Genomic DNA, 9,027 nt, shown 5'->3' with positions numbered 1-9,027 from the left:
TGGTATATGTGCATGCCATGGTATACGTGCACACCACGGTATACGTGCATGCCATGGTATATGTGCACGCCATGGTACACGTGCACACCACGCCACACACTCTCACCACTCACCCATGCTCCATCTCGCCCGTGGGTAACAAAACCGGCTGCCTCGCCCCGCGCGGGCACCGCCATGCTGTGCCGTGCCGTGCCATGGGCAGCTCCGGCGCCGGCGGCTCTTTGTGCCCGCGTCGCCGCGTGGGGTTTCTTTGTTCGCCGTGCCGGGCAGGTTCCCCCTCCCCGCCTGCCCACGGGCCCCGGCCGCCGCCGCGGAGCAAATCAGCGGCGTTTGCATATTCAGAGCAGGTGGGGGCCCATATGCCTGAGATGCACCAGACAAAATTAGCCACCATAATCATAATCAAGTGTGCCGTTGTGCGGGGGGAAGGGAGAGCCTGGCAGACAAGCCTGATAATTATGAAGCTCAGCATGTGCGCAGCGGTTTTGCAACAATTATGCCGAGCTCAGCAAGCCGGCAACGATCCTCGTTCCAACCACCCTCCGTCGCCCACCCGCCCGCCGGCGGCTCGCTCCCGGGAGGGCTGTGCCGGCCTCGGCCCTCCCCGCGCCGCCGGCGGGAAGGGAGCGTGGTGCTGGCGAAGGGCTGCGGGCAGAGCCCGTTGGGGTTTGGGGTTTGGTGGCTGAGCTGCCCCCAGCTCTCCCTGCACCCCAACCAGCTCCCTGCACCCTCTTCTTGCAGCAAAACTCAGTTTCCCACCTGGACTAAACCCACAGCATCTGAGACATCTCCAGAAACCATCCTCCCCCAGCTCCATCAGCACCCGGCTGCTCTTGCCTGGTACGAAGAGCAACATAAATCCTTTGTATAAAGGAGCTCTGGCGCTCCAGCTTCACAAAAATCCCTTTATTTTCACCTCCCAGGACTTTCCCTTTCCTGTCCTCTGCTCGCCCCGCTCTTTGCAGGGACGTGTCATCTCCCACGTGTCCGCTCCGAGGGCTGGGAATGAGGGCAGTGGCAGGAGGTGATGCTCCGGGTTCCTCTCCGGTGCTCGAGGGCCGGTGTCACGCAGCGTTTCCCTGAACGATTCCTGGGGAAAAGGGAAGGGGAAGGAGCCGTGGGAGATGCTCTGTGGGACAGCGAGGACCGACCCCTGCGCCGTGGCCTCGGGAAGCGGCAGCTCATGGCTTGGCATCGAGCATCAGCAGGATGCTTCATGGCCCCTTCCAACCCGCATCCAGACAAGGAGGAGTAAAATATATTGGTTTTATTTTTCAAATAGACTGGAAGCTGCCCTGGCTCAAGCTGGGTCAGGGGGTGGCACTGGGGGATGTTTCCCCGGGGTGCCCCGGTGCAACGGGGACAGGGGCACCGAGCTTGTAGCTGTTCCCGTGATGGATCTGCTACAAAGGAGCTCTGCACGCATGGAAATCACGGCTCTGCTTCCCCCAGCATCCCTCCTCCTCTTCCTCTTTCCTGTGCGGTATTCGGGGGCCACCCCCCCAACCCCAGGAAACACCCTGCACGAAGCACGGCCGTACCCGCAGCGCTGGGCTCAAACAGCCCAAAAGGAGGATTTTCCATGCAGGGAATGCATCCATGGATGCACCCGGCATCTTTCTACTCGTTACCTCTCAGCTCAATTAACAGAAGGAAGCACCAAACCAGCACAGAAGACGTCGGCACTGGAAGAGGATTGCTCGGCACTGGGATCAGCCGGGGGCTGGTTTGCCCCAAACTGGAGGATTTATCAGATGACAGCAAAGCTGGGAAAGGACTGGCTTGGTTCATTTATCCTGAGGCATCTCCCGAAGTCCAGTGAAACAGCCCCAAAATCCAGCTTCTGCAGCACGTGGGGGAATTCAGGGTCCCCGAAGATGCGGCTCATCCCTCGGAAGAGTCGCCAGTGTCGGTCCTCGGGCGTCTGGAGCCCTTTGGGGAATTTGGTGGTTCCTTTCCAGGCTGGTTTCCCCCCAAGAAGGACGGAAGCCTTGGTGGTTCCCCATCACCCCATGGCTGATCCACACAGAGATGCTCCCACTCTGTTCCGTGCGGGAATAGCGGCGGCAGCATCCGACTCCACCGGAGCGGCTGGGGAGAGCCGAAACGGCCCGAATTGGCCTCATGTCCCACCCGCAGAGACCTGCTGCTTCAGCCCCTTTTTGGTGGAGTTTGAAATAACTCTGCAGGGATTTGGATCCACGCTCGGTCCCTTCTTGCCCCCGACCACCCATCAGGGGGAAGTCTCCCTCTGCCAGGATTTTCCAAAATCCCACCAAACCAGGGTCACCGCTGTGCCCTGAGCTGTCACCGATCCTTCTCTTTCCTCCCCAAATGTTCAGGTTTCCCCAGTCGATCCTTTTCTGAATAAAACACCTTTTCTTAAACCACCTGCTTTGGCACCCGGGATGCTGAGGGAGCTTCTGGGGGACCTCGATGGGCTCTGGGCAGACCCGAATCCCCCCCACACCCGGGGGCACCGGGGCTGTGCCCATCCGTGGCACCTCCGGCAGAAGGATCTTAAAATATTCTTTGCTGGAGCTTTGGAAAGGAGCTTTGGATTGTTTCAATGGATGGAGGAATTCGGCAGCGAGAAGAAACACCAAAAAATAAATCCAGCAGCGCCTTCTCGTCGCCTTTTCCGCTCCCCGAAGCCGGTTTGGGAGCAGAGCGGCTTTGCAAGACTTGGGAAAAGTGAGCGAATTCCCCCACCTGTTTGCTTTTAAACAGACTTTTTTTTTTTTTTTTTAAGGAAAAAATAACCCCTCGAGGGCTGTGAACGGTACCCGCCGGCGAGGTTATCCGAGTTACCCAAGGGGCAGGATCCGTCGCTCCGCACCCCGCGGGACTAAGGAGCAGCGACTCTCCGGACTATAAATCCCCGATTCCCGGGCTCTCGGCAGCCCGGCTGTTGCCGAGCCGCCGGGGAGAAGGTGACGGCCGACTCCATAAATATTATTGGGGGCGACGGGGCTGCGCGGGGCCGGCGGGCGCAGACAAAGCGCCCATTGAGCTGTCGGCGGAGGCGCGACGGCCCAGCTGCCGCGGGGAGCCGGGACGGGGGTCAAGGTCAGAGGGCGTTATTCCCCCCCCCCTTCCAGCCTCTTTCTTCATGCCCGTGATATTAATAAAGTTAAGTGGGTATCGCCGGCTCGGCATGCCCATGGAGGGTGCTGGGAGAAGCGGGTGCTGATGGCAGCAGCCACTTTGGTCATGCAGGAGGGGAAACTGAGGCACCGTGTGAGAGCTCAGCATTGTACCCGCTCCGAGGGGGCAGCGCTGGTGTCTGCAGCCCTTGGGGACCCTTTTGTGAGTCTGTTTAATGACATATAGACTTAACAGATTGCAGACTCAACTTCCCCAGCTCTGTGCTGGAGCAACCCCAGGACCGTGCCAGCGCTGCCAGGGTGCCCATGCCCACCCCACCCCACCCAGCATCCCTCCGCTGTGCCCAGTTCTCCCCATACCGGGGGTTTCTCCATATGGATGGAGAACTGGAGCTTTAGGGGGCCCCTAAACAGCCCCCGACAGCCCCATCCACCCCCCAGGCCTAGGGGGTTCAATCCTGCTGCCGCGTAAACTTAGATTTTTTAGAATATTTTACTCCTTATTAAGCAATCCCTTAGCAACGCTTGTTTCCATGGCAAAGAGCAGAGAACCTCCATGCTGATGCTGAGCTTTGCCTTAAACTATAATTCAGCTCATTTGATTTGGGTGCTGCTCCGTGGGCCGGGTTCCCAGCACCCACAGGGAGCTGCTCGCCCTGGCAGGGACTGCGGGTGCCTGTTTGGGGCCTGGGGGCACAACCCGAGGGTGGTTTACCCGGGAACAGGAGGTGTGCAACACGCAGAGCCTCTTCTTGCAAAAAACAGGTGCTTGGGGCACGCTGTGCACCCCAAAAAAGCTGGTCCCCATCCCCTGCCAGTCCTGGGGGGTAAAGGCAGAGCTGTGCCCGGCTGCAGGGTGGCCCAGGCTTCCGAAATTGCTCTAACGAGCCGAGGCTGGGGGCTTTCCTTCCATCTCAGCTTCCCTAAACCTTAACGAGCTCGACCAAATGAGGTGCAGGACACTGGGGCAGTGCTGGGTGCTGGTGGGTGCTGCAGCACCAAATCAAACTGGGAGGGGTGGGTGCTTTAGATCCCGAGTTAGTGGGGGCTGGTGGTGCCCGGTGGGAGCTGCCCTTCCAGTGGTGAGGGGCATGTGGGCCACTTAAAAATGGAGATTCCTGTGGAAAATCCAACTGGAAAGGGTATTTTTTAATTTTCAAAAAAATCCCAGTGATGTTCCATGCTCCGCTTGGCATTTTCAAAGAAATGGGTTTGATTCTGCTGGCTCCATCCTCGATGGAACAAAAAACTCCACTTGGGAGTGACGGCAGGTTCCTGGGATGGACCCTCCCCGGGAAAATTCCCTCCAGGAGTCACCCAGCCTCCCCGTTTTCCACCCCAGAGCCCCCAGATCAGCATTTCTGCGGGTGCAAGACCCCGGGCAGACCTGGCATTGCTGGATTTGCCTGGCTCCATCTCCCCGGGCGGAGAAAGGGAATTCTCCTTCCTCGCTGCGCTTTCGTGTCGCTGCAGCAGTAACGAATTTGTGCAGCGGTTCATGCCCTGAAGGAGCCTTAAAACCTCCCAAATTTGACAGCCAAAAATAGCCACTGCTCTGCTTGTGTCCCAGTGTTCACCATCCCTGATTTATTTGCCCCGGTGATTTGAATCCGCCGCGCTCTTTGAATCCCTAAAATCCTAAACAGAATGGAAAAAACCCTGCATCTGTCATCTCGGTGCTCTTGTGCTGGTTTAACCGGGTGGAGTGGGGGGGATTATCATTTCTCCTCGCTGGAAAAGTGTCTGCTGGGCCGGGGGTCCTGGGGAGGGCTGGAAAAGCTGAAAAACATCATGGCATTATCGGCTCCTGCGATTTCCAAGCATCCAGACCGTGTGGCTGCTCCAGGAATATTTTTCCCAGCCCTCGATATCCCCGTTGGCAGGGAGGGAGGCTGTGGGGGGCTGTGGGTGAGTAGAGCTTGGGGGCACCCGAGGATGGCATTACTCAGGGGCGCGGGAGTGTTTGGCAGCAGAATTGTCGGTGGCATCTCCGGGCACCCCCTCTGCCCCCACCAGTGCTCCTCGTGCCGGAGCCCGTCGGTGCGGATGCAGAAGCCCCCGCCACGTCCCTCCTTGTCCCAGCCCTGCCGTGGTTTTGTGCCCGGGGTCCCCCCACGCTGCTCGGGGAACGGCAAAAAGCAAAATGCAGATTTTTGGTTTGGAAGGACCCAGGTCAGGCACCCCCCAGGCAAACCTGGCACCGGGACACGGCCAGGACAAGGCTCCTGGTGCAGGGGGCGCATCCGTGGGCTGTCGATCGTGGCAAACCCTGGGGATTTTCTTCCCACCAGTTTGCACAGCCCAAGTCTCTCTCACTGATGGTATTTTGGGCCACCTGATGCCGACTCCCGGCTCGCCGTGGATCTCTTTGCAAAGTTTTGAAATTTTTGGGTACTGGGTGGTTTGCACTGGGTGACCCCCCCCTGGTTGGGACCAGCAGCCCTGGCACTGAGCACCCACTGGGCTGGGCTCGTGCACGGGCCAGGGTGGGCTCAAAACCCTCCCAAAGCTGGAGGTGGAGCAATGAAGGGCAGTGAGGGTGGATGGGGCTGCGGGGAGAGGAAGGTGCCCCCCATCCTCCTCCTCCTCCCTCCAACTCCCCCCAAACAGGCTCAGCTTTTCTCCTGCACACACACACTTGCCTCCACCATGCTGCTGGGGAAGAGGCGAAATTAATCCTTATGGAAATTTATTTAAATGAATTCCCTGCCTGGACACTCAAGCTGTTCCCAGCCTGGCGAGGGCAGGGCAGCGGGGGGAGGAGAGAGTCCAGACCCACCCCGGGCACCCCAATTCCCACCTTACAGCCACATCTCATGGGGTTATTGCCCCCCCAGGCAGTTGCCCCAGCGATGTTGAGCCACAAACCCAGGTTTGGGCCAACAAATTGCCCCAGGGCTCCCCGGGGGTCACTCCTGTCTCGCCCCCGGGTTGGAGCAGGGGGAAGATGCCGGCGGCTCTCGCTGCACCTCGGTGAAGGTCGGGGGGGGGGAACATCTGAACAGGTTCCTTTTTGCCCCGTAAGCAGCTGGGCTTGGTCAATTCATTAGGGAACAGAGGAATTAGCTGAGCGCTTCGATAAATAAGAAATCCTGCTTTTCCCGCCCCAAACACACCTTGGTTAATTAACGAACTTCACGCTGTGTGCGGCAGCGGGATCGAGCCCTTCCCCATCCTGTCGCACTGGATGAGCCGCCGAGATCCCCATCCAGGCACGGGTCCTCGGCTTGCGTGGTCTTGCCCCACGCAATTGGGGAGGTGGGGGGCAGATGGGGACCCCCTTGGACACGGTGAGGCAGAGCCAGCACCGCCGGGAACCCCAAGCTCTGGGGAAGCAGCGCAGCTGCCCCCGGAGAGGGGGATCCGGGGTGTCAGCATCCCTTGGATGAGGCTCCTTCAAGATGGGGCACGGATGCGGGATGGTCAGCGCAGGCAGAGGGTGAGGGAGATCCAGGAAGAGGGATTGACATGGGATGGTGGTGGGAAAGGTGGGGTTTGCTGGGGACCCCTGTGGCAGCGAGCATCCTCCCCGCACCCCGGCGGCTTTGCAGTGTCCCGGAGGGAGAACCCGGTGGGTCAAAACTCGAGCACAAAAGCATCGAGGAGGAGGTTTTTTTCCAAGCACAATATTCACGCGGATGCATCTGGCGATGTCGGCACCTGCGGACGTGCTTGTGCCTCCCCCTGTACGCAGGGGGGACGTGTGGCCCCATCTGTGTCCACATCCGTGTGCGTCGGGGGTCGGAGGGGTTTGGGGAACAGAGGGTGCCTGCGCCGGCCCCCCACCCCATGGAGTCAGCGGAGGGAGATGGACCTTGAACCCCAAAGCTGGCAGAGCCCTCGCAGCGGGGGAACGGGGCTGGGCGAGGTGGCAAAACGGGGATTTATGCCATGCAGCACCTGTCAGCGCCGCTTTAGCACCCCATAAAGCAACGCCGAAGGCTGAACGTGAAGGGAGAGCACAAGGATGCCCCGACCGGCCCATTAATGAGCGAATCCGGGCTCAGGCCCTGCAAAGCTGCGTAAGAAAAAGGGCTGAGGGGGTGTCAGGGGGGATGCAGCTGTGGGGAGGAGCGGGAAAAGGCAGGAGGAGGCTGGAATTAGGGAGGGGTGGGGGCACTGCGACGCTGGGTGGCAGCCCTGGTGCAGGCGGCTGCTAACGCCGCGTACGTTCATCCGCAGGCGGTCGCCCGGCAGTGCCCAGGGGGGCTTTGCTGACTGTGGCCCACGGCAGGAGCATCGGGACCCCCCCGCAAGCGACCGGCAGCGACAAGGACGTGAGTGAGGAGGTGGCACCGCGTGCCCTGGGGATGGCACGAGGGTCAGCCTGGTCGCAGGAGACCTGGCACAGAGTGCGGCTCTCGGTGAGGATTTCTTGGAGCAGCTGGTGGGAGCGGGGTGGGAGGTGGGGACCCCGTGAACCCCACGGCAGTGCTCAGGGCCCCCCCTCACTGCTCTGGGAGCATTGTCTTAAAGGACTTACATGAGTTCTGCAGGACATGACCCCTCTGCTGCCTGGGTGGGAGCTCTTCTCCCCATCAGACACCGGCAGCGATACGGTTTTTCCAGCTCCCGCTGTCACCTGCCCTCTGCCAAGATGTCCTGGGGGGTCACCAGCCACTTAAACACACGCTGACCCCAAACTCCCACCTGTCCCTGCTGCCAGACCCGTTAGAAATGTCCCCAAGCGCATGGTGGGACGGGGACTGTGGTTGTAGGGAGGGCAGAGATTATTTGGGCAGGGAGTTGGCACGATGGTGATACCATCACCTCCCAGCCGTCCCGCGGAGACTCGGCTCTGGTTCTCCCCGGGCTGGGACTGGGCTCACACCAGTTTCTCCCATTAACAGGTGAGGGGACCAGACGCCGTGGGGTCCAGGTGACCGAGAAAGGCTGAAGTCAGATGTGCCTGGGGAGTCCCACCGGGGGTCCCCCCAACACCTCGGTGCCAGACGGGATGCACGGACCACGAGATGCCATCCTGGGAAGCTGGAGGGACACGGAGCTGCTGCCAATGAGCCTGAGGCGTCGGGGGAACAAGATCTGCAGCTCGATGAGGCGAAAGGGGAAAAAATAATGTGCATTAAAGGTGTTCAGAGCCCCCAGCTGTGTCGCAGCCTGGTCTCCCTCACGCCACTGGAGTTTGAGCCGGATTTTGCCCCTTTTTCTTGCAGGACGCCCCGGATCCCTGCCAGACTCTACGTCCAGGGTGTGTTTCCTTCCCAGAGGGTCGAGCTTTTACCTCGCCAGCCCTCTCCTTCCTCGCAGTGGGAGGTGACAGGGGTCCTGAAGGGGTCCCAGCCCCAGAGGGGACCATGTCCCGTCCCTTTTGGGCTGGGGGGAGGCAGGAGCAGCCCGGCTTTGGGCTTGGCTGGCATGGGGATGGGCACGTCTCACCTTGCGCTTGCTCCCTTGTCTCCATCCCAGCCCTGGGAACTGGGTCTGGCTCTGCTGTGCCACTCCACGGGGCTCCCCAGGGGTGGCCCTGGTGGAGGACGGGTGGCACAGGTTGTGCAAACAGGGACCTCGGGGGGATGAACACCCACCAGTGCACTCGCGGGTTGCTCCAGCCCCAACTGGTGCCACTGGTCCTGAGGCTCACTCCAGCCCCGCAGCCCCCGTTTTTCTGCCTTTAAGTTGAATTTCAGGACAAACCCAGGACCTGGAGACCTGTAGCTCCAGGAGCAGCCAGGGGATGATGCACAGCATCGCCCCAGAGGGTGGTGACTCCGGTTGCTCACTTGGCATCGGGGTGCCAGCGCTGCGGAGCCAGTGCCACGTCCAGCTGGGGCTGTCACAGCTCAACCCCCTCCCCAGGGAGGGCTGTGGGGTCCCACCAGTGTTACTGGTGACCAGTTAAGCACAGTGTGGGTGATGCGGGGCCGGGCTGGCTCCTCTACGGATGCATTGGAAGGACATC

The sequence above is a fragment of the Tauraco erythrolophus genome, chromosome 28, assembly GCF_009769465.1.
Source record: "Tauraco erythrolophus isolate bTauEry1 chromosome 28, bTauEry1.pri, whole genome shotgun sequence".
NCBI lineage: Eukaryota > Metazoa > Chordata > Aves > Musophagiformes > Musophagidae > Tauraco > Tauraco erythrolophus.
Note: the sequence above shows the minus strand (reverse complement) of the source record.